This window comes from Drosophila sulfurigaster, chromosome 2L, assembly GCF_023558435.1.
Source record: "Drosophila sulfurigaster albostrigata strain 15112-1811.04 chromosome 2L, ASM2355843v2, whole genome shotgun sequence".
Classification (NCBI taxonomy): Eukaryota; Metazoa; Arthropoda; class Insecta; order Diptera; family Drosophilidae; genus Drosophila; species Drosophila sulfurigaster.
In genome coordinates, this window is record NC_084881.1 from 10,249,483 (window position 1) to 10,275,585 (window position 26,103).

At 36.4% G+C, this 26,103-nt stretch overlaps 1 protein-coding gene across 1 annotated transcript in view; it reads right to left on the reverse strand.

Annotated features, from left to right (window-relative positions):
* Positions 1 to 26,103, reverse strand: part of LOC133849743 (uncharacterized) — a 64,578-nt gene that overhangs the window by 32,233 nt on the left and 6,242 nt on the right. The window contains exon 2 of the mRNA XM_062285862.1: positions 12,641 to 12,672. The gene's annotated coding sequence lies outside the window, so the exon portion shown is untranslated. The remainder of the gene's footprint in view (positions 1 to 12,640; positions 12,673 to 26,103) is intronic.

A 26,103-nucleotide genomic window follows, 5' to 3' on the forward strand; every position in this document is an offset into this window, starting at 1 on the left:
GAAGCTGAAATGGAATGGGAGGCGTTTTCTAGGGTTGTCACGATGCTGCTGCTCTGTGGTATCAACTTTTTCAACTTTCACAATTTGTGTTAAGTGCGTTTTGTGATTTATTTGACGCTGTACGAGGAGAATTGCAACAACTGCTGTTAAAAAGTTGCTAATGTAAATGCAACTCCCTACGGTTGATGTACATACATAAGTACTTCCTAAACAATGAAGGGTCTCCAATTAGCAGATGTACGAGAAAAATGGACTAAAGCTCTTTTCAAAAAGTAATCATCAATGAAGACAAACAACTGAAATCAAAATCATATTATTTTCATAATATTATCTAGAATGATAACCGTATCTTAGGAAAAACTCATTATAAAAGGTGGAAAATGTTAAATTTTCAAAGTCATTTTATTTAGTGTCAGCTTTATTGGAACTAAAGCCATAAATGGCCAACGAAAAGGAATGAGTAAGAATGGAATCCCTTTCCTTGACAATAAAGAGGAAAATTCCTTTTCTTCTCAATGAAAATTGAAAACGCAAAAGTGCAAGCTGAAATTTCTATAGAATTTTTCTATACAATAGTGAATCAATAAAAATTTGCATTTATGTGAATTGATTCCTCTTCTTTCGGGCAATAACTTTCGCTCTTAAAGTCTACCCAAAATCCAATGAGAGATGGGTTTGTGCGTAAAGTAGATCTGATGATGATATGACCAGTCACAGTGGGCAATCAACTGCTCCTAATTGCCTCATTAGCGAGCACAATGCAAGAAAAATAGAAGAAGAAACGAAAGCAGAGGAGTAAAGAAAACTCATCTTGGTCAGGTAATTAGAACAAAAAACTCATTTCATGCTGGCAGAGCAATATATAGTAATAGTAACATAGTAACTTCAACAATGCTCTCAATTATGGAGTGGGTCATAATCTCTTATACGCAGAGCAACAATTATAACTGTCCAAAGAACTTGGCCCACATAATGAAACTCCCATTAAGTATACGCAATGTGGTGCCAGCCAAATTAAAAGAAAACAAAAATAACTTGTTTATTACCATTGACAATGTGAGGGAAAAGGTCTCGCTTGCCAAACTTTTTAGTCTTTCTTTTTTAGTAGTTGTAGATGGTATTAATTGTGACTGCATTATCAAAGCTATGGCAAAGTCACGTGTCATGTGCTTCTGCAATGTTTCCGCTTATTAAACAGCCAACAATAAGTTAACAAATCACAACAAACCAAACAAAACAAACAAAAATGCACAGGGACAGGCACTTTCAACACTTTCTTGAGCACGCAAACAGAAATTTCAGCGACTCATTTAAACACGCAACAAATCAAAACACTAACAATGAAGAAATGCTGATGGACTAAGAGATGCCCTAGATACGACTTTTTTACTGCCAATCAGCCTATATACTTGCGAATATTAAATCGGATTAAATGTAATATTTATATTACTCATATTTTTATAATAATATCTCAATAATTTTCTTATAAAAATAATTCATCGCAAAATTCTGTAGAAGTAATCAGAATTGAAGCATACAATGCACAAATTTATATTCGCTTCGATGTGTCGTGAAATTCTTCTGAATTTCATTCATATTCCCAAATATATATTCTCTCTTTTTATGAATTTATTTCACGAAATATTTTTCTTTGCATCACCTGTTGTTCAGAGGGTATTAAGAAATGAAAAACTTTTGTGCGTTTTGTCTGCATTTTATGATTGCTTCGTTGTCGCACATCTGCGGCCATAAATATATTATAAACAATTACACTCACACAATTTTGATTCGTTGCTTTAGTGGGTGGCCCTTTGTCAATGGGGTTTTTATGTTTGCTATTATTATTATTATTTTTTTTTGGTTTGTAAGCCGCTTACCTGCAATTAGGTAAGAGACTGCTATCAAAGATGGGCAACAGCAATATTTGGTGTGCCATCGTCTGCGCCCTGCGCAATTGCAATTAGCAAATAATTGATAATAGTTTCAATGGGGAATTTCGCCAATGCCAACAGCGTAATGCATTTTACGTAAGCGGTAAAGCCCAGATTTGCACTTCGTTTATATCGCCCGCTCCCTTTTTGCCCCCTTATCTCTCTCTTTCTCTATCCAACTGTGCTTAGATGTGGCGTGGGCGCTGCTCGAGTGCCTGCCACGCTCATTTGCAACGCTTTGTTGCCTGCCTCAGAGACGCGTAGTTCCGTTTGGCGGCATCATCATCGTCATCATCATCACCGTCATTCAGAGCCAAACATCAACAACAACTGTCTCTGTCCCCAGCTTGTCACTTGGCATATGCTTCATAAAACAGATCCATGTGCACTCGATAAAGCAGCTTGTTTATTATATGGCTTAGCCCGATCTTAGCTTGTTTTGCTTAGCCAACTCTCGCATTTGCCTGAGAACGCTCCACAGCGCACAGCTTGAAAATTGTCTCTGCTGCTTAACAGATCGTGGGAAGCTAATGGCACTGCCTCAACACAATCTCTATTCAAAGCGATTTCCCTTAACTACGAGTGCTCTATAGTCGCAGATGGTTTCAACATTTTTTTGAAGGTTTGCAGCATATTTTCTTGAGAAGAAAATAATTACACTTTTCTTGCGACATCTTTATTGAATTTAAATAAAATATCTACTGAGAAACTAGGTTAAGTTATGTGGAGCACATTTATTTGAAGAAAACGTTTTTTGTATGAATAAATGTGAATTTATTTATTTATTTAAAGGTTAGCTATAATTAAAATTAATACTAACGCTAATGATAAAGCAATGGCAGCGAGGGCCTTCAGCTTGAAAAAATGTGAATTTAATTGTTTATATACATTACAATTTAGTGTGAAATGATTTAAAATTTGTTTAGGGCGTGCAACATATTTTCTTGAGAAAAAAAATAATTACACTATTCTCGAAACATACGAATACAATTTTCATTTTGTGCAGCATCTTACCCATGTGATCAAATTTTAATCTATTAAATTTTGTGGTATAGGTAAACTTCTTGTTAATATTTCCAGAGCAATTTCAATTCGAAATAAACATTTATTGCCAAGCAATTGGATACAAATTTCAGTTTCTTCTTTGACTTTTCACAAGTTGTGTGATTATTAATTCAAAGTTCTCTCCTGCACTACAACTTTGACGTACGAAAACTCTAAAGCATATGGATGGATGTCACGTGCCTTTGGCACTGACAGTGAAAATCGATGCTAAAAAATGAGATACAGAATAGAAGAGCAATTGAATGTCAGTTGCAAGCTATCAACGAAGCGAACTTGCTGCCAACTGCCAAAAGTAGCCGAGCTGCTAACAGTTGACAGAGTGTAGAAAAGTTGGTAGCAAGTTTTCTTTTTCGTTGACACTTCGGTTGAGCGACATGGCCATAAATTCTAATTACATATCAAAGTAGTTGTCATCTGCAGCCAGGGGACACTGGACATTGGATGGAGGTCAAAGATGTCAGCTTTGCTGGGGCCTTCGCGACGGAAAAGTGAAATTAATTATGTAAATACCCGCGTACTTCTTGAGGAGGCGCAAGGTTTTCGTTGGTGTTTCGAAATTATTTCGAATAATTTTTCATAATGCCCGAAAAAGGTCCGGCGATTTATGAGACGGGTGTGCGTCAAGTTTTGTGCTCAGTCGAGCAGCTAATTAAATAAATCTCGCCAACTGCAACAGCAACAGCAACAAAAAGAAACTTCTTGTCCGGTAAGTTTACCTTTTACGGAGAACGCGATTTACATAATTTTTCTATATTATTTCATATGATGATTATTAAGTATTATGATTATTATTATTTGCGCCTTGTTTAGAGCTTGGCAGCTCACATTTGAACGTCGCTTTGACGTCGTTTTGACCTCGTCATCAGCTTCGCAAAACGAAAAAAAAACCGGCTACAACAATTACGTCTATGGCTCTTGGCCATGCGCCAGAAACGCTGTCAAAAAAAAGTAAAGCTAAAACTGGCTCAAAGATGACGCGCCCCTGTTGCGTTTTGCCTTTTGTTATCTTTATTCTGTTTCTGTTTCTTTTTATTTCCAATTCTAATCTAATAATGAGCAAATCTACAAGATACTTTACTCGTTTGCGCTCTGCGATGTTATTGCCAGAAGTGGAATAAAGTGTTGGCCAACTTTATGGCGTGGCAACAACTTAATTAAGTCTAATAAAAGAACACGATAATTATAAATGAGGGTTGCGATTTTCTAATGTGTGGGAACGATTTAATAGCTTAAAATAGCAAACAAAATTAAATGTATATGCATAGAGAATGTAAGTAAAGAAATATCCTTTGCTTTAAGATTATTCTCATTTTTATTAATTATAGTCGCTGAGGAAATGATAATAATTTTATTATTTATGTGGCTCACATTTTGGAGCTGCGTCATTTTGCTTTTATATTTTTTACTGCTGCGGACGTGTCAATGAAAATAATTTAAATTTATTATGTCATTCAAATAATGTGGCAAGGATGGCAAGCAACAAGAGCACATTACGTATACGCGACGTTGAACGACAGTCAGGCTTGTAGTTGATGCCTGGATGCTGCTCCTGCTGCTGCTGCTGCCAACAACTGCAGTGCCTCGTATTTTGTGTGCTAATTTGCAGTTGAATGGAGCCTTAATGCAGCAGCAACAGCAACAGCAACAGTAAGAGCGATGGCATCCACAGCAGCAGATGGGAAACTGCATTGCCATGAGGTGCCCCCTGCTTGGCTTTGCCCCCCTGCAGGCCACAACTGTGGTGGATAGCTCTAAAACCCCACAACATGATGATGGTACGTGACGTGACAGTAATTAACATAATAATCCATTTTGTGGCTACATTGAAAGAAGCATCGCATCGCACCGCATCGCTTCGCCTGTTGCTCGCTTGCCGTGGCTTTAACTGAAAATGTTTCCCTGCTTTTCCTCGCTAAAGCAGAAGTTCTCGTCCCGCATTTGGGTTAACTATATGGGCGTCAGCGCGGGCTTAGCCGCTACATCACGACTCCAGCCTCAGCTCATTGGCTTGCACGTTCAATTTAATCGCTTATTAGATGAACTTGCGTCAGAGCCTCCGCCAAACCAATCCAATCAATTCCCATCTATAATAAATTCTAACCAAAACTTTATTCAGTTCTGGATATTAAAGCATAACATTCGGTTTTCTATTTTCAATATATCCGCATTTTTAAATTGCTATAAATTTTAATCTATGGATTATTTCCCTAAACCATGTATGTATGTATACTACTGATGCTTAATTTATATCTTTTTTGGTTTGAACATAATTTAACAGCATTTTCCCTGGGGCAGCCAAAACAGCCAAAACAAGAAATAACTTAATTTAATCAATAATTTAATTGGCATGCACAATTTTTCGCACATAATTTTCGCACAGTGCCATTAAATTGATTATACCAATGAAAAAGTCGTTTTTAATAGCAGCATGGACACTTTTTTTCTTAATACCGAAGTTTTGATACACTTATATTTAATATATCTATATTTAAAGTCAGAAAACATTTTATAGTAGCAAGTTTCACGTTGCTTCTTAAATTTTTGAAATGCATTCGACAAGAATTATTTCTTTCTTTCAAACGTTGTGAAATTATACCTATATCTATTTGATTAGAAGTTTTTAATAAATACATTTCGGATGGATTTCCTTTGCTTCATCTACAATTTAAAATGTAAAATATATATTTAAAATAAAACTTGGAACAAAAAAGTTGTTCGACTTTATTTATTTATGTTGAATGCAGGTCTCAGTTAAAGCATTTAAAATGTTGGTTGAATTTGCAAACTAAATTCCTTAATACTGCCGAAATTTAAAGACATTTAAAAAATGCAAATACCTTGTGAAAGCGTATAGGCCAGTTTTTGTTAATGGCCAATTTGCATTTTCGCATGCGGCAAAAACAAAGATAACCAAAAAAAAGCGAAAAATATAAGAGCTAACCGCTGACCATAAAAAAAAGAGACGACAGCAACAACTGGCGCACTCTTTGAGGCTTGGTGGCTTCGTGGCCTCTGATGGCTTCCTGTCTTGGTTTTTGGCTTTTGGTCGTAAACAATTTCACAGCCAAACTGGCGACACAGTCACCCGATGTCGAAGACTCAGCTGCAAACTAAGTTGCCCAGATGAAGATGGAGTCACTGACATCAACTGTGGGAAAACAGTCGCCATTGCGTCTGCTCTTAAGTCTGAGTTTGAGTTTGAGTTTGGGTTTGCGTTTAAGTCTGAGCTTGTGTTGGATTCTGCGGTTGCTGTGGGTGCGTGTCTGGAGGCTGTGGGAAAGGCCTCTTCAGCTATCGACTGCGTGCAGTATGTATGTGTGTGTTTTTTGAATTTAATTAATTTCTGCCATGCCATTTGCCATTCGCCGTTTGCCATTGTTGCCATTACACTTCCGCCACCCAAATTGGCCAAATTAATAAGAGAGCATGGCCAAGGGCAGCAAGCCAAACACAATCAGCGAAGAGTACAAAACATGCTGTCAAAAAATGGCGTTAATAGCCGGAACCCGCCCAGAGACCCAGCATCCCAGTATCCTTCTTCCTTTTCGTTTCCTTTCCGGTGTAAAGAAAAAAACGAAAACACTTGACAAAGTTTGCTCAGCGAGCGCGTAATTAAAAATGGATAAAATGCGAAAAAAATATTCTTTCAAAGGTAAACTTGGCAACTTTATGGACATTTCGCCACAACTCAAAATATTCTTAAGCTTTCTTGGAAATAGAACGGTCTAAAATTTGATTAGCAAAATTAATTTTGTGTTACAAAAAAATTTACCTTCAGTAAGTTCGTCTAAACCTTTAAGTAAATATAAAAACAAATGTTTATTTTCTTTTCAAATTACAATGTTATCTTTAACTAATAGCATTTGAAATTTTTGTGGCAATTTATTCCATGCTGTTTTTGCCACACTGTGCTCTCACTTTGTCTGTGCCACAAGACATAAAGTCCTTTGTTTAATGAATATATTTCTTTGTCACTTTTTTGCTCTGTCGCCGCTTTTATGAGCTAAAGTTGGTAAAAACAATTGAAAGAGAAGGCAGAAAGCCACAAACTTGCTGAGCAGAGACATCGTCAAGGGCCGCAATGCAAAAAGAACTTTCTGCAGCTGAAAGGCTTAACTCGAGCCTCGAGCAGCTGTCGATCTGCATAATGAAATTGCAGCATATCAAGTACAGTTACTTTGGCTACAAAATTGCAGCAACAGCAACAGCAGCGGCAGCCAAGAGAATTGGGCTAGAAAGCGAAGCAGTTGAGTTGATGCCACAGGGCAAAAGGCCAGCGAAATAAGTAGAACCTGAGAATAAAGTATAATAATAGCATGGTTCTATGCTTCTTCTTGCATTGTTGTTGCCACGATAGTTGATGCTGCAGTTGTTGTTGTTGTTGTTGTTGCTATTGCTGTTGTTATTCTTGCTATTTTCTTTGATCTCTTCGACACAGTGACGAGACAAACTTCCGCTGATTGACTTGCTGACTTACTCATAGAACGAAATGCAATCTCGTCGCTCGCTCTGTTGTTGCCTCACCTGGCTGACTACCTGCCACACTGCCACAGTGCCTCGCTGACTGACTGACTGACTGACTGGCTGACAACAAAAGCGGTGGGGGGGGAGGGGAGAGTTGGGGCATAATTGATTCGAATGTGCCTCACTTTCAGCTCGTGTATGCAAATCTCTGGGCCCGTGGCAGTCTCTCTACCAATTTGCTGGCAATTTTCGCACATTTGGCCAACTGCTGCTTTCACATTTGCAACACGGCAACTAACTGAATTTAGTCTACCCATGTATGTACACACACCTCCCTCTATACGCTCTCCCCTCTCTCCTATGTACAATTACGTCAGTTTAGTCAGAGCGCCTAATTAACTGGGCGATTGCTGAGCTCGTTGCCCGCTTTAAAATGTTAACCACTCTAATTAATTTTAATTAAGACTGAAGCAACCCAAATACATACGAGTGTGTAAGCATGTGAGAGCCCCACTCAGTTATTTTATAATCATTTATAATCATCGCATTCAAAGTGGATAGAACCGAAATGAACAACAAAATTCCAAAGGGATGAGCACTTTTGTACCTTTTGCTGACTAATTAATCCGCTATAATTTGCTTAAAGAATATTAATTGTTGTGGGAGTGTTGAACTAGTCAGAATGTTAATCATATTTTAATGATGCACAAACTTTGAACTCTTCACTGTGACTAATTAATTAAAGTCTATATAATGCTTGGATTTAATTGTTCTTTTAGTTAGATTAAATGCTTACAAATATTTTGTTTGTGCATATCTAAAACATAATCTATTTGACAAGAGAACAAATAATTCCAAAAATACTAAACTGAATTATTATTAATATTTAAAATGGTCTGATATGTCTCTTTCTTCGTGTTATATTTCCTGCCTGCAATTGTAATAATACCATTTTAAACTATGGGTAGGGGGTATAAAAATAAAGAACAATGCATATTCAAAGTTAACTAGATAAACCTAGAAATTAATACGGCCTTTACTACTTAAGCAGATTCATTTAGGTATTATTAATTACAAGGTTATTAAGAAAAATGTGTCTTATTTTCTTGCTTTATGAATAGTTCATGAGACAAATGAATTATCGTCGGAGTTGATTAAACTTTCGTTATTGAAATTGTTTTTATGTGTAATCACAACTCTAGTCATAACTTGATAAGCTGATAAATGAATGGAATGAATGCCCTATCAGGGGCGTACATCAAGAAAGTAAGCCTTTTATTACACTGTGCTGCTGTGGAACGCTTTTTAAAAGTACCAACCTTGCACACACACGTACGTTGAAGTAAGAAACACCTTTTTTTTATTGCATTTTTATGGCTGCCTAGATTTATTTTTAGTGTGCCCGTGGCTTTTGTTTCATTCCCTTCGAAAAAAAACCCACAGCAACAAAAGAGTAGAGCCCAGCAATGACTCACGGAGTTCCTGTTGTTGGTTGTGGTTTTTTTTTTTCATTTTCGGTGTTCCATGTCATGCAATTAATCAAAAAATTGTTTGCACCTTGCTGAAAAACCAACAAGAACAATAAAAAAAAAACTCGCAGAGCAGAGAAGCGCGACATAGCTTTCGGCTTTCAGCTTTTGGCTTCAGCTTCAGCTTCTGCTTCGGCTTCAGCTTCAGCTTGGTCACGTATGGTATTACGCACTTCCGTTTCCGCTCCGCTTCGTCTGGCTGAAGCCAAAGCTGTCACACACAGCCCTCCGACCACGCCCCCTTCGTACCATCAGTTCATCTGTTTTTTTTGTAATTTCCTCAGCTCAAATAAAAAGATCCAAAATCAAAAACTTTTTATTGCGCTTTGCTTTCGGCTTGACTTGCTTTTTTTGCTGGTTTGTTTTTATTTCACGTCTCTCACTCTTTCTTTTGTGCTTTTTATTAATTTTGCACGCGCAAAAATTTTTGTGATTTATGAGGCGCAAAACCAACAGCAACAGAAACATCAACAACGAAAGCAATAACAACAGCAATAACAAACAGGGCGACAAACTCGCAATTTCGCAGACATCGCGGCGAGACGCGTTGGCAACACACACAGAACACAAGCAAACAATACACACACACACGCAGAGAGAATACGAGGTGGAGGAAAGAGGGAATTGTTGTAAAATATGTGAACCGAGCTAAGAGCTTGTTGTGACTAGGTACTTGGAGGAATCTTTTTTATAAACAACTCTATGTTTACAAAAGTGATGATGTCTTTTATTCAATTGCCTGAAAGAAAAACTTTGCTGGTAGAACTTGATTAGGACTTCTGAGAAACTATACGAATGCGTTTTAAAATTTTAGTAGTTCATTACTTTTTTATATTACAACATTAGCCAAACGTTTACTTCATACTGTAATCTTACTAGTAGTAATTTAATTTGAGTTTTATATAGCTTTGCAATGTTAAAGATATTAACTAAATAATTGCAACCATATTTTAAGCTATTTACTTGACAAATTTATTTAATCTAAATTTTGTATTTTTTAAAATTTTTAAACTGCGTGCTGTGCTGTCAATACCTTTGTCAATATCAATAAGTGTCAAGTCTGGCGTATTTAAACATGCCTAATGGACTGACATTTCTCATGACACAAACAGAAATCGCCCCCTCTCTCTCTCTACTCACAATCTCTACTCTGGATCACCACGGGGGACTGGCCACTTTTATTGGCCACCGACTTTAACCACTGCTGACAATTGTTAACTCGTTGGTCAGGCACTTAATTAATAAAAAGATTCGGTTGTATTTACTGCATGTGTTTTATTTTCCCTATAAAAATGAAATACCAAAAGTATCTGAAGATTTAAAATAAATATCGAAAAAGTTTTAAATCTGTAAGAGATTCCCTACGCTGTATTTAATCCAGGATATTTTCTAGTCAGTCACTGGGGTCAAAGTGTCAGTTAACTTTCCTTTTTTTTTTAATATTTTGTTCTCGTTTCTGCATAATTTAAGATACGCTGTCAACTGCAGTCCTTGTCCGCATACACTTGCTGCCTCTCGTGGTGACAGCTTTAAAAGTGACCTGTGGCGAGATTTTGCAGCTTGCTGATAATTTGTCATGCGTTATATTGATTTTTTTGTTTTTAATAATGTTGATATGACATTAATTGTCCTTATATTGTTGGTTTTGCTACACCATTAATTTGATTTGCCCTTCTCGAATTTTGTTTTTTGTTTTGGAGTGATAATAACTGTAATTAATGTGGGAGTAGCGTATTGAACATATGGCCACGCCCACTAGTCTGTCATTATGCTAATGTCAGTACTCCGATTAGTTCAGGTGTTGAGCTGTCAACACATGGCATAAAAAAAAAACAGCAAACAAACATCAACTCAACGCACAAAAGCGAAATAAATGTGCGTTTGTTTCATTGTTTGTTTGTTTGTCTGTTTACTTTTTTATTTTGTTAGCTTAGTCAGCAAGTGACATGCAATTATTTATACATTATTTTGGTAGCGTAAATATTGTCAAGAGACTTTGCTTTACCAAGACTCGAAAGCCGTCAAAAGCCTAAGCAAACAAAGCAATTCATTGCGCACGCATTACGTATACGCAACGAGTGTCCAAATAATGGAGAGCCTGCTACGCATAGTACTCGTAATGGGGCATGAAACATTTAAGCCTATTTATGTATACTTTTCGAGTGTGCAATCTGCACTCAAAATCATTAAAGAGGAATTCTCTGCCGGAAAATGCTGATAGATGGATTTTCTACAACAGGTGATAGACATTAATATGCCACTAACTTTTATTTTTATCAATAAAAATCTCGGTCGATGTGCAATCTGTCTATATCATTATCTTGGTTGCGAAATTCCTGCGTATCTGCGAGTCATTCAACATAACATTATAATTTATCAAAAGCAACGCAATCAGCGTTTGCTTCACTGCACAGCGCCTTTAAGTATGCAATGCTTCAATTTCAATTGCTTTTTGGCAGCATCAATTTCTCTGATACACAGCCCTTGGGAGCGACCGACAATGTCAGTCAATCAAGCAGTCTGTCAAGCATTCAATCAGACGAGTTCGCTTGTCAGTAGGCAGTCCAAGCAACTCAACAGTCAACAATCAGCCCCTGGTGATAGGCTGCCTGTACTCCTGGTGTCGTTGATAAGCCGCAGACAGCAAGCCAAAATGATGCCCATACAATACCCTTTAGTGTAATACTCAGTAGGGTATAACCAATGAGTTGGCAAAACAACTCCTGATAATATAATTGTGCATTAGATATTATAAATTATATATATATTCCATTGTAGTATAGTACTTTCAATTCCATCTAACCTATTTACGAATGAAGCGCAGAGTATTTCATTGTGTGGTTATTGTATAGGCGACTCGACCGATTCGGGTTTCCTGTGTTTTCAGCAATCGCGGCAATCGCTTCCATCTACTTGTTGCTGATAAGCGCATTTCAACACGCACACACACCGACACATAAAACACACAAACTCACAGGTGGGGGCAGCTTTCAAAGCATACCAGCAGAATTTTGGGGGTGAAACGTTACTCCAAATTTATGGCTAACCCCCTCGAGGTCGCACACATTTTTACGTTTGGCAGATTTGAAAACCATTTAAATGGCGCCATAAAATCACTTAAGTGTATTTTGCTGTACACGTTTCCATTCGAATCGTTCGGTTTTTCTTTTTTACTCGTAGCATATTTACAGGCGTTTACGCAACGTCGGTCACGCAGCATTTTGACACGGGCAAAAAGACCAAAAAAAGGAAGGAAAGCCGAGCACAGTCGTGTGAATGTGTGCAGCAAAAAGCAGAGAGGATTGCTAAGCTTTAACCAAAAACCAGCCACGCCCACAAACACATGAGAATTGCACATTTGCATATGGATCTGGAGACATCCAAATATACTACATACTTTAACATACTCGTATATGTGTTGTAGGCGTTGTACGATGCCATAATCCTAGGAGGATTCGTCCTCAATTCGGTTTGCGAGTTCGCATCCCGTTGCAAACAACCATATTAAATTTGTTATAAATTAAGATTGATACGATGCGCCCAAGGGAAAACCCAAGCAAATAGCACTCGTTATACTTATGTCGGAGTATGTGCTATCTATGAAGAGCAGACAGCAGAGTAAATATGGAGGAAGTGGGACAAGAAGCTTACCTCTCTTTGCGGCAAATTTTGAAGGGCGACAGCTGCAAAAGAGCAAAACGAAGAATAAGCGTCATTAGTAATTTGCAGTAAAAATTGATTGTACAAGTATTTACGATTATGGCATTTGCAGTAAAAATTAGTAACGACGCGGATTACGAGAATTAATACATAATGTGTTAGTAAAAGAGCGAGGAGTTTCATAATGTAACGGCAGATATAGATATAGATATAGATATAGATATAGATATAGATATAGATATAGATATAGATATAGATATAGATATAGATATAGATATAGATATAGATATAGATATAGATATAGATATAGATATAGATATAGATATAGATATAGATATAGATATAGATATAGATATAGATATAGATATAGATATAGATATAGATATAGATATAGATATAGAGATATAGATATAGATATAGATATAGATATAGATATAGATATAGATATAGATATAGATATAGATATAGATATAGATATAGATATAGATATAGATATAGATATAGATATAGATATAGATATAGATATAGATATAGATATAGATATAGATATAGATATATATAGATATAGATATAGATATATATAGATATAGATATAGATATAGATATATATAGATATAGATATAGATATAGATATAGATATAGATATAGATATAGATATAGATATAGATATAGATATAGATATAGATATAGATATAGATATATATATATATAGATATAGATATAGATATAGATATAGATATAGATATAGATATAGATATAGATATAGATATAGATATAGATATAGATATAGATATAGATATAGATATAGATATAGATATAGATATAGATATAGATATAGATATAGATATAGATATAGATATAGATATAGATATAGATATAGATATAGATATAGATATAGATATAGATATAGATATAGATATAGATATAGATATAGATATAGATATAGATATAGATATAGATATAGATATAGATATAGATATAGATATAGATATAGATATAGATATAGATATAGATATAGATATAGATATAGATATACCGTAGATATAAAATTTCATGTGTGGTTTAATGGAAATAATTCGTTCGTCAATTGTTTCAATGAACTTGAAACTTGCAATTGGAGCTGTGGAGCACCAACAACAAGCAACAAGAGCAGCGTAAACGTTAACGGGGCCAGTGTTTAATCAAGTGTGAAATCTTTAATCAAGTCAATCGTCCCGTTGTTACGGCTCTTCCGCTGATTCCATCTGCCTCCCTTCTCCCCCTTGCAACCTATTAAAGCTACGCTCACGACTGACTGAATGCCAGAGCAGCTGCTGCTGCTGATGATGCTGCCACTGGAGCCAACTCCACAATTCCATTTTGAGTCAATGCAACGCAGCTGTCTCAAAGGCCTTTCAATGATGCTGCTGCTGCTGCTGCTTCCCTTGTTTTTTACCTGGTCTGACCTTTTTTGTTCCCATCGCCCATGGAATGGAGGAGCCCTCCCACGCTTCAACTGAGGCCTCTCTGCCTCTGAGATCGCAACCTGGCCCGTTGCCTGTCAATTAAAAAGCCGTCGCTTCGAGTGGCCCAGGCCCTGAGTGCCACGATTTGTTGCCAGTTGGTTGCTTGGAAATAAGAAGGGGCAACAAAACGAGTAAGAGAGAGCAAAAAGAAAACGGTTTTTCCTTTGGGCCACTTTCAAGTGCGAATTAACTGAATTAGCTGTAAATACGATTGCAATTAACGGTAAAAACGCTTTGAGAAGCTGCCAAAGTAAAACAAGAGAACTGACATATGGCCCAAAGCTAAATGACGTTCAACTATTGACCAGAAATTGATAAAAACAAAAGAAAGAAAAGAAAGGGTAACGAGATCTCTGAGCTTGTACTTCCACAAAAACAACGGCCAAGTTAAAAGTTAAAATTAAAGGAAAACTAACTCAGTTTCATACTTTTAAAGATCTTTTACTTCATCATAAAATATATATACACTATATTTATTATATTAATAATTTAAGGAAATACTTTTAATGAATACATGATAAATACTTTGATTTCTTCGTTGAAATTCAAGCATCATTTAAAAAACATTACTTTCTGTTTTATGCACTCTTGTCAGCAATTTAATTGGGGATACACAAAAACCTCATTCGTCGTGGATCGTTTTCATATCTGAAACCCTACATTCATCTCCCTTTCCGCACAACAATAGAAAGTATTCGTATTAATAACCATGGCAGACAGACAATAGCAAAACAGTTGAGTGAATGAATGACTTTAAATATTTTTTATTGACAAACCTAACTACTATGTATTTAAATCAACTAACCCGCTGGCTGTTTATCTGGCCGTTTTCAAGCTAAACAAAAGCCAAATGGAAAAATGTGAAAAGATTTCTCGTGACAGCTGAGCAAAAAGCAAACCCAAAGACAATTAAAAAAGACGCAAACTGAACAAACAAAATAAAAACACCCAAGAGCTTTGGGTAAAGTTATCGCAAACAAAGAGTACGAAACCACAAAATACCCTGTAATAAATCGTATAAATGTTGTATAAATCAATAGTAAATTTACATGTTAACTAAAGAAAAATAATAATAATTCTAAATATAGAATGCAAAATCTCTCTTGTGGCTACCTCATCAAATTGGATTTGTATTAATCCACAGGGTATTGAAATTGTAGAAAAAGCAGCGCAACGTTTGAAATCGTGATCTGGGCAGCAGCTATAAGTGGGTCAAATCTGTGCATGATGCCAGGGAATGGAATGAAGGTGGCGAATGGAATTGAAAGCACACAAAATGTAACTAAAAGATATTACGAGCATTGTAGTGGACAGCATCAGAAGCTGCTGAAGCAGCAGCAGCATTGGAAAATGGTGAAATGGAAATGCAAATGCGAACGTAACGGTAGCGGAGTGGAGGGGAAAAGTTTTGGTTGCTGCGGCTAACTTTTAGAATGTGTAACCCGACAACGCATGCAAATGCAGCAGCTAAGAGCAAAGTTTTTAATCATATGCCCGGAAAAAACTTCATTAATTTGCCGGCAACTTTCAGTACTCGACTTACAACTTTGCCACAGCACAAATAAATGCCAGCAAAAGGGTTCAGACCGTGGGCACAAAGCGTCAAGAAAAAACAACGGCCACAGCAAGCTGAACCATGAAAACCAAACGAGGCGAGCGCATAAATAACAAGTAAGAATAATCAACGAAGCGGGTATGCATGACTGCAGCATACGCTGTAGGTTAGACAACAAAAATACCTTCACACAATAAAGTATAACATATTGAGCTAAGCTTTTAATTTAAAAATAATATACAATACATATGTGTGTAGTAATTAAGAATAATAATAATAATAATACTACAGTATTCATAAGTCAGTTTACAGGAAAGATTCTTTGGCATTTTTAATAATAAAGGGTATAAAAAGCTTAACAGACGTCGTCGTAGTCGCAGCCGTTGCACATTTTATGCAAATGCTGAGCAAAGCTGAAAGACAGAGACCGAGTAAGCGGTCGAGAGAAAGAAAGAGAGACAAAGAGATGGAGGGATGTCGAGCACAGCACAGTAGGAAACTCGGCGCTCTAAGCGTTAATAGAGACATGTAAAAGGGGGGCGTGGACGACCCGAGTGAAACCATTTGCCCCTCGCTGTCCCCCACTCGTCGCTCGTTGCCCTGTTTCACGCGTTGTTCCCATTGCCAGCTGCCGATTACTTGCTTGGGTCCATGTAAATGCATATGGCGAGCGCGCCCACCGACACAATAAACTGTTATATGGTCAGGGTTGCATTGCAATTGCATTTGCAAGTGCCCTCAGTACCTGAACATGTGTGTGTGCGAGTGTATGTGATTGCAATGATGCTGCGGTTAGATGTTGTAGGGAATCTGAAATTGATTTTTCATATTTAATGCTCGCTGCATAAAAAACACGAGTTTTTTTGCTGGGGAAGTAAGTGAACCAGAAATTGAATAAAATGCTTTAGATGCAGCTCTGCGGCTGCGAGGTAAACTCAGCGAGTTCAGCTATCGGAATAACTTTTAAGCTCTAATGCGAAGAAAGTTTTCTTACAAATTGCCAGCGGCTCAAAGTGCTGCTGCTTGTGACAGTCTTTTTGACTTTGATAGTGCCAAACGTCGCAAGAGTAAAGTTAGAAAGTTTTAAGTATATAACGATTATCGAATTGGTCTTCTATATATCTTGTTATTTAAGTATAGATTGGATTCATTATCGATTAAGTCGAACATTATAAATATTTAAATTCATTATTTATAATTCAAACTACATATTTGAAATATTAAGTAATAAATATAAATGATAAATGATATTTAAGCATAATGGTTTTTTATATATTAAGTTACGTAATTTAAATGAAAATGAGATTTTTAATAAATGATATGACTATGCCTGATATTTTTTAATACTTGATATAAAATGATAACTTTTTATATAAACTAAAAAGTATTTTATATAAAATAAAATTTTAAATTACAATTTCAATCATGAAATAATAATTTTTAAAATGAAATTACTTAGAGATTAATATACTACAATATTAACACAATTAGACTCTTATATGATTTCGACAATTACCGACAAAGTCACACAAGAATATCAAGTGAAAATTGATGACAATTATTGAAAACGAATTTCCATAAATTGGTTTGCTATTGTGATTTCACATGTGAGAAGAAACCAAATCAAAAGGAAACAAAATAAATAGTAATTAATTTCTTGCAAACGCTTACATCGTAGCAAATTGTCATGTTTGTGTGCATCGTGTTGGATTGCTCTGTCTTTGGCATGGCATTGTGTTTAACAATAAATTCGAAAACACGCCTATCTCCAGTAAGAGTAATAGCGAAAAACAGCCTCGAGTTGTGGAAACAAACTCAAAGTACAATGACACAAAGAGATACGAATAGATATGTGTGTGCAATGTTGGGTTATGTTTGTAATGTTTGCATGAAGTGCTCACTGAAAACAGTCAAATGTTATGCTACTGTGCAAGCTCATGCATGAATACAAAGGTATAAAGTATCTGGTAGATACATATGTACATATTGAGATGCTGATGCAGATACTGATATAGACATGTTGCTGCTGCGGTTACTGCCACAACAACTGTTGCACGTTCGTTCGTTGGTTCGTCTCTGCTTATGCAAATCGCTCGCAAATAAACGTCGAACTCAACTCCTTTTGTTTTATGCATTTATGCAGAGACCTAGCCTTGTGACAGCTGATAGAATCCCTAGTACACTATTACTATACCATATACTGTGTGCGCATTGTAGGTGAAGGGTAAATATCCACAGCCATGCCACAAGAGCAGTTAGTCGAGCAGTCAATCAAATATGGCCAAGCATTAAGCACACACACGTGAGCAGGAACATCATCATCGACAACGACGTCAACATCAACATCCACATCAATATCAACAACATTTCCACTGCACTGAGGTTGCACACGCTTTTGATGCTGGGGCTAGACGAGGGGGCAATTCAAAGGGGGGAGGCAAGTGTCATTTCATACGCCTCGACAAACCGCAGAGCCAAGAATCGACGGTCAAGAATAACAGCAAACCCAAAAACCGTAACGGAAACCTCGAAAACCAATTCAATTGTTTGATTGACGCGCTCCGGGCATTGATGTCTATATATGTTATGTTATGTGAGTGCATTAAAGTTTCCTGCGAGGGCACTTTGTATAGTTTAAAGAAATATAGAAATTACTTTTTAAATCACATTATATAAAATATGTATTAGTTAGAATAAGCTGTTTTACGATTCCTGCTAAAAATAGCTTACATTCAAATCCATAGTTCAGACAATATTTTGGAAGAAATTGATTGATAAGCTGTTGACCATTAAACTGCAATTTTATTATACAAATCCAAAAATCGGTTGCCTCAACGGATGTTCAATATTCCAAAGTGCAATAATATAGAAGTAATATAAGGTAAATAAATAAACGAAAATCAAATTAAATTCTAAATTTTTTTTTTCTAATATTCTTGAAACTAAAATTCAATATAGATGTAATTATATGTTTCGTCATTAGTTCCACTGCTTTAAAAATCATATTTTGTCCAGACAATATCTAAAATATTTAAATTCACATTATTTTATAATTGGAATTTCGCGAACTCGTAAATTTACTTTTAAATCCACGCAATTGATTAGACGACTCTCGTGATTTAGCCTCGGGCCTTGCTCACTAACTGTTCGTGTGACGATAAGCGAGGACAACGACAACGTCGATGACAACGTCAAGTTATAACAGTACCGCAGCTCATATCACAGTGTGTTCTCTTCTCATTGTACGACTCGTAAAAAGCTCATTAAACAAAATGTTGTTGCCAACCGACTGCTGAATGCTGACTGAATGCCAGACTGAGGAGTGGAGGTGGGTGAATGGTGAATGTTGAATAACAGGTGGGAGGATGGGGGGGAGTTTGCCTTAGGATCGACACATCATTATGCAAAAATATCAACGCAAATCTGATGAAAGTAACTGTAAGTGCCCATATACGAATATGTATCTTAGTGAGTGTGTGTGTGTGTGTGTGTGTGCTTGTGTGTCGCTCTTGTTGATTTATGAAAACTGAAACAACAGAAAATTCGCTGTCAAAATAATTACAAAGCTGACATTGCGGTGACATGTAATTAACATAAAATGCATATCTGGAAGATACACAAAACAGATACAGATACAGATTCAGATATGAATACGGTTACAGAAACAGATACAGCTGCAGAGCCAAGTGAACATTGCGTTCATAATGAGCATTACGCGCGACACATGTGAAATGTATCCATAAGATACCAAGATACAACGCGCGCACACACACACACAGGTGCCTCCTAATGGTCGGCTTCACTGCGTTTAGACTGTCATTGCCACAACTCGTTGCCTCTTTCCATCAACATGGACATGACATGAGTTTTATGACGCTGACGACCAACCACGAACAACGCACAACGAACACCGCACAACGACAACGACCACGGCGACTAAATTTGATTAACCCAAATTCTCATAAGCCGGCCCCGGGTTTTCAGCTGATGCCATCCACGTTTCTCGCTCACATTATGGCATTTTCATTCATCATTTTATGACTGTGTCGCAGTCGCATTCTCACAGTTTGAGTCTGTGTCTGTCTTTTTGTATTTTTCTCTCCCCCGCACTTATTTAATTGAACGCCCAAGTTATTGGCTTTTCCAGTTGAGCCATCAAATGCCGCGATAAGGTTTTTATAATGTTAGCTTTAGAGCTCTTCAGTTTTGTGTGTCGACTGAATGCCATCATATTGTACAAGTATAGCGCCATATACTCATGTATTTATGCATCTTTACTTTTCGCTTTGTGGTAGCCAAAAAATAAAACAGCTTGGCATAATAGAGCTATTGATTTTATGTGCTGGCCACACTTCTTGTGTGTGTTAGCTGAGAGACCTTGAACTTGTGTGTCCGCTGCGATGGTGTTGTAAAAGATAAACTTCCATACTTTTGTATTGTGCGGGCTTTTTCGGCTGTAATTAATAAATCAACATCTGGATTACCGTCGTAATAAGCTCTGATTAGGCCTTAGACGGCTGCTTAATTGCTCAAGGTTTGGCCTTGCCCACAATAATAGATTTAATCTTAGTCTTTTGTGCGTTTTAATACAGTTATTACCCGAGCATTATTATTATTATTGCTCACTTCTTTATGGCCGAACACTATATGAACACTTGTGTTTAATGAAAATTTCCACTTTTTTGCTTTGTGTAAATTATTTTATTCTGTTTCTTGCTCTCTTGCTTTGGGGCAAAAAAATACAACATCATATTTAATTTAGAAAACAACTCACAGGAAATTGCCTAAGACCAACAGCTACCACAATAAACTTCGTATTTCTGATTTCGGTTTATATACTTGTACATTGGCATTTTACCACCTCTTTTAATCAAGTATTTCAAGCACTTTTCATAACCAACTTGCACTTTTAACTTCGTCCAGAATGCTTAGCTCGAACTTTTGCTCATCTTTGGGAAACTTTTACACAAGTTGCAACCTTATTATATAGCTATTTATTTGTGGGTTATAGCCTTAGTCTCTGCTTAATGAAGCGTTGATTATGTGGCATTAGTTTCTGCAACTTTTCAAAGCTCAACACCAACATCATTATCCTCATCATCATCGTCATGAGGACAGCAGCCGCAGCAAAGAGTAAAAGCATCAAACTGGCTTCACAAAACTTGTGCATAACTTTTGAAAAGCACTTAGTTAGCTAAATAAAATATCAAATGTTCTACCACAATTTAATCTAGTCAATTACTTGGCTGCCATATTGAGAATTCCCCATTGTCGGTCGCAAAATGAAATTTATTAAAAATTTAACATATCAAATGTGTTTTATGTATCGACAAAACATGCACTATGGAACAATGCACTAAATGTGGCATGAAAATAATTAAAAGCAATTCTTAGGGGTTGCCTGAAGCTAAAAAGAGAGAGAGAGAGGTGGCAGGTTGGCAGGTTATTTCGGGGGGTTGATTGCAGCTCCAGCGAAGCGCAAACAAAACATAATTAGAGCCAGTGCCATATAGGCAGTCAACGCTGCACAGTTGTAGATACTTTTGTATCTATCTATGCATGTGCGCGATGTCGTTTGCAGTGGCAGCAGCAAACAAAAAACAAAAATGCTGAAATAAAAAAAAAAAAAACAATTGTAACCGAACATGTGTAGACCATGTTGTAGCCACGACAACCAGCAACCAACAACACGGCATAATGCGACACAAAGTTCCGCTAGAGTGCCCAGATCCATGCCCATGCCCATACCCAGCAGAGGAACAGTCAGCGTCACAGTCCCAGTTGCAGTCGCAGTCGCTGTCTGAATACCCAGTGTCAGTTCCATTGCCAGATACGAGGCAACAGTCCCAAACCCAAACTCAGTCCCAGGGCTCAAACGAGACGTGTGAGCGGCAATGGGCACGACTGCACTTTTATCTGCGGCCCATGATGGGCGGCGGGAGAAAGGTTCTTGGCCAAACAGAAAAGCAAAACACAACAGAACTAAACAGAACTGAACAGAACACAAAAAAAAATGCCCAACAACAATACAGAGAACAATGTTTTTCAGTTTCTGTTTGAGTTTATGCTGCTGCTGCTGTTGTTGTTATTGTTGTTGGTGTTGTTGCTGCTGGGTAATTGTTTGGACGTTGCCAACAAGCAGCAACAGCAGCAACATCACCAATCGCAAGTTTTGGCCAAATGAACTGCAAGTGCAAGCACTCAACTTTGTTAACGTTGGCTCACGAGTTTTCAATGTACTCTATAAATAACAATTGCCTGCCAATTGAACAGATTGCCTACCATAAGCAACTTGTCACTCAACAAAATGCTGCCTACAAATCTACAAGTTTTTCTTTATTTATTTTCTAAATAATATTAAATAAACAATACTTCAATTAAAGGTTTTCTTAAGCTTTGCTTTCTTTAGTTGTAAAATTATATTTGTAATTTTGAATTTCCCTTAACTTTAAGCAATATTAAGTAAGTTATACTTCAAATTGGTGTTAAAATATATGTATTGGTATATTTCATTTATGTGCTGAACAATAATAATACTAATATTTCGAGTTAAAACTTGTAATAACTTTCTTGATTTAAATTCTAAAATAGTATTTTTGAATTTTTCCTATTTCCCATTTTTTGTAAAACTTTGAACTCATTGAATTTAAGTGCAATCATTTAATGAACATTAGTTAGTTAGTTAGTTAGTTTTTCTAAACAGCATTTTCCGCATTGAGCTGCCTTTTTATTTGAATTTACAAATATATGAAGTCATGAAGCGTCGGAACAAAAGTGGTTCTACAATAGTATACAATTTTATTAATGTATACTAAAATATTACAAACATATATTTTGCGAACAGAACTATCCATATCTAAATGTGAATTATAAATAAATAAGTTCATAATAAATCTTAGAATTAAACCGTGTTTGACTTTTAAAAACTATTCAATAAATTTAATTTAGAGTATCGCAAAGTCTGTTAGTTGAATTATTGAATATCAGCTTTAGTATGCATCTGTCAGGTGGCAGGGCACAGTTTCGAAATTGATAGATCGTCTGAGCCTGAACGTCTTGAATATATGTGTGCACTGAGCCAATCACAAATAGCCAGACTGTCAGTCAGGCCGTCCGTCAGGCAATCAAAGCGTGACTGTTGCTTACTCTGAGAACTTTGTTTTGACCTCACGGCACATCGGCCAATAAAAGCGCCATATTCATTTGGGCCAACAAAAAAAAAAAAAACGTTGCAAGATATACATGGGGAAAAAAGAAAAAGCAGAACCAGTTAACAGCGACACGTACATAAATATCCTTTTCACCAGCGAACATTTGATAAATTTTTAAAGAGCATAGCGTAAAGTTAAGAGTGTTTGTTTTAGACAACGACGACGCGTCGTTTAACCTGACACATTTCATTCATTTTACAACTGCAATAAGTTGAGGCCAACTGACAGGTAGAATATGAGCCCAACAGTTTGCCCAACAGTAATTTGTTATTAAAAGGGCTGCAACAAACTGTGCGTAACTGCTCATAAATAACTAAATACGGCTGAGCATTTTTAATTTATTGCAGTCTTTTTTGGGCACATGTCAATAACTATTTTGCAAACGCACGTTAGACTTCTCAGAGATTGGCACACACAGTTGGTCGGACAGGTCTTTTAATTAAATATGAGCATTAATTGCTATACAGATTCGTGAATGGAAAAGCTAAGAGATTAAGTTTCTTTTATTTATTTTATTTCGGTGGAAAAGAAATTAAGGCAGAGTCACTTAAGAGAGCATTTCTATATGAAAGTTCTTTATTAAGAACTTGTATACCCGATACCCATAGGGTAGAAAGGTATTATAACTTTGGAAACTGCAGGAAATATATAAAACAGGCAGAAGGATGCTTACTCCAGCCGCATACAAAATGTATAAATTCAAATTTTTTCCACGCTCCACGCCCACTTTCACCACCGCAAATCGATAAATTTAATAACAAGCCTAATTTTGAAGGTGGAGCCGCGATACATACAATTATAACTAAAGTATTTATGATTTCTGAAAATTTGGTAGTTGTATACTTTTGTAGAAGTTATTTCAGAAATTTGTTTGTGTAGATGCTTCAGTATACTTCGCACTCTATTATACATTTTGAATGTAGTACTATATCAATATACTACTAGTACTATATAGTATATTTTTTAATTTTTGCGAAAATTTTTTGGTATATTTGTAGAATATGGTTTTATTAAAAAATGGGAAGCAGATATCTCACAGTTGAGCACACTCGACTGTAGCTTTCTTTACTTGTTTGAATTTGTATTTCAAATTTACATAATCAACTGAAATAAATTCAGCTATTTCTTGCATAACAAAGTGGAAAATATCTTAAATCAATTTTCAAATTTTTCGCAAACTCCCATTTATTCAATATTTATTTTTCAATTGCAAAACCAAACTAATATAATATTGAGAGTATTTCCAGCTGAGCTCGACTCCATCAATTTAGCCATTTAGATATTTTCTAGGATTTACAAAACTGCTGGAGAATCTCTGCGCTGGCCCAAAAATTATTCGACTGGCATTAAATGCAAACAGAGGGCAGAAAATTCTTGAATTATGGCCGAAATTGAAATGTGCAAACTTTGGATTAGCATAAGCGTGTCGTGTCGTTGGATCCGATCCGAAACTTCTTTTGTTTGCCCAAGAAAGAAAACAAAGTGGAAACCAAATTAAATTAATGAAGCATAACAAGGAATTGTACAAGCGTACAACTTTCGGCAGCTTTTCTTTGAGTTACGATTGAGCTGGGACCAGCAACAGATACAGCTACTGCTACAGAACACAGACACAGATACAGACACAGATACGTCTTCGGATAAAATGGGCTGGGAAAAGGGCAGAAGCAGTGTCCGACACAAAACCGCAGTCCAGCGAGAGCCCTTTTATGTGGCTTCGAGTCGGACGGGCAACTGTTGCTTCAGACGTAACGAAAATTTATGGCTTATCAATTTGTGGGACACGTGCAAAAAAGGGCAGCGACCGCCAGTAACAGATGGGCCTGAATCCCCATGACGGGATACTCTGCCACATGCCTCATGCCCCATGCCACGTGCCCTTGCCACATGGTGGCGGCCCCTTGGGGGCATAAGGCGTAACAGATTCAATTAGCAGCTACTTGGAGTCTGCAATATTTAGGCAAATGAACGCCAGGCCTCATTTTAATTGCTGTCGATAGCAAAAATTGCGCATACGCCGCGTATGCACAAGCAGAGGCACAGGTATCACTTTAATATTTTTCTTTGTTTATCGCATCGGCTATTAAGCGTTTTTTTGATCCCAACTCCATTGCCTGCAGGCCAGCTAGAAATGTTATTAATTTTAATTAAATTCCATGCCTGGCGTTTATTTTAATAATTTCGTTACATTTTGCCTCCTCGCTCTTTCCCTCTTTTGCTGTCAACCCCAGCAACAGTTTTTGTCACGTTCTTGTTCTACTCTCTTCTCAGTCTCCAATGTCCAGCTGTGCAGCAGCAGCAAGGGGTGGGCACAATGGCTATTATGGCAGACTGAGGGGGAAAAGCAAGCAGGTAGGTTAACTGTTTGTCTTGCTAATTAAAGTTGCGTTAAAAGCAGAGCTTTTGTATTTGTTTCTCTCAGATACTTTGTGCAAATCAAAGTGCGCAGCAGGTATATATACATATATATAATATGTATATACTTGTATTTCTGGGTGGCACCAGACAAAACTTTACCAAAGCAAATACATATAGATTATATCGTCAGGCTGGGAGGCATGGGAGTGAATAGCAGGACAATTTGTTGTGCTTTAATAATGTTAATTGCTTGTTTGGTCGGCAACTTTCTGGTTTTGCTTTTGTTTCAGCCACTAATTGGGGCAACTAATTGATGTTGCAATTCTTCGCAGGCTAATTTGCCAATGCAAAGAAAATACTTATGCAAAATTAAGTAAGTTTATAAATCTCGTTCCGCATTGATAAGTGTATCAAATATATTATCTGGAGTAATGAAATTATGGTAAGGTAAGCTAAAATTGTTCCAGAATGAATTTATTCTTTTATATATTTCAAAGTATTTTGTTAGATATGGTACAAATATGTTCGTTGTAAAAATCATTTTGATTTATCTTCGTAAAAAGTAAAAGAAACAAATACAAATTCTTAAAATGTGAATGTGAAATTTGTATTTATTATATCGCTATATCAAAAAATTATTTTTTTCTTTAAAAGCAAATATAAATAAAATGTATAATGCTTACTTTGAAAAAATATAATGACGAATTAAAAATAAATTTACAATAACATCGCTTGATATTAAAGGGACATTCTTTATCATAATTATAATATCATAATCATTTAACATGATTTAAAAGATCTACATGTATGTGGTCATGTTTTATT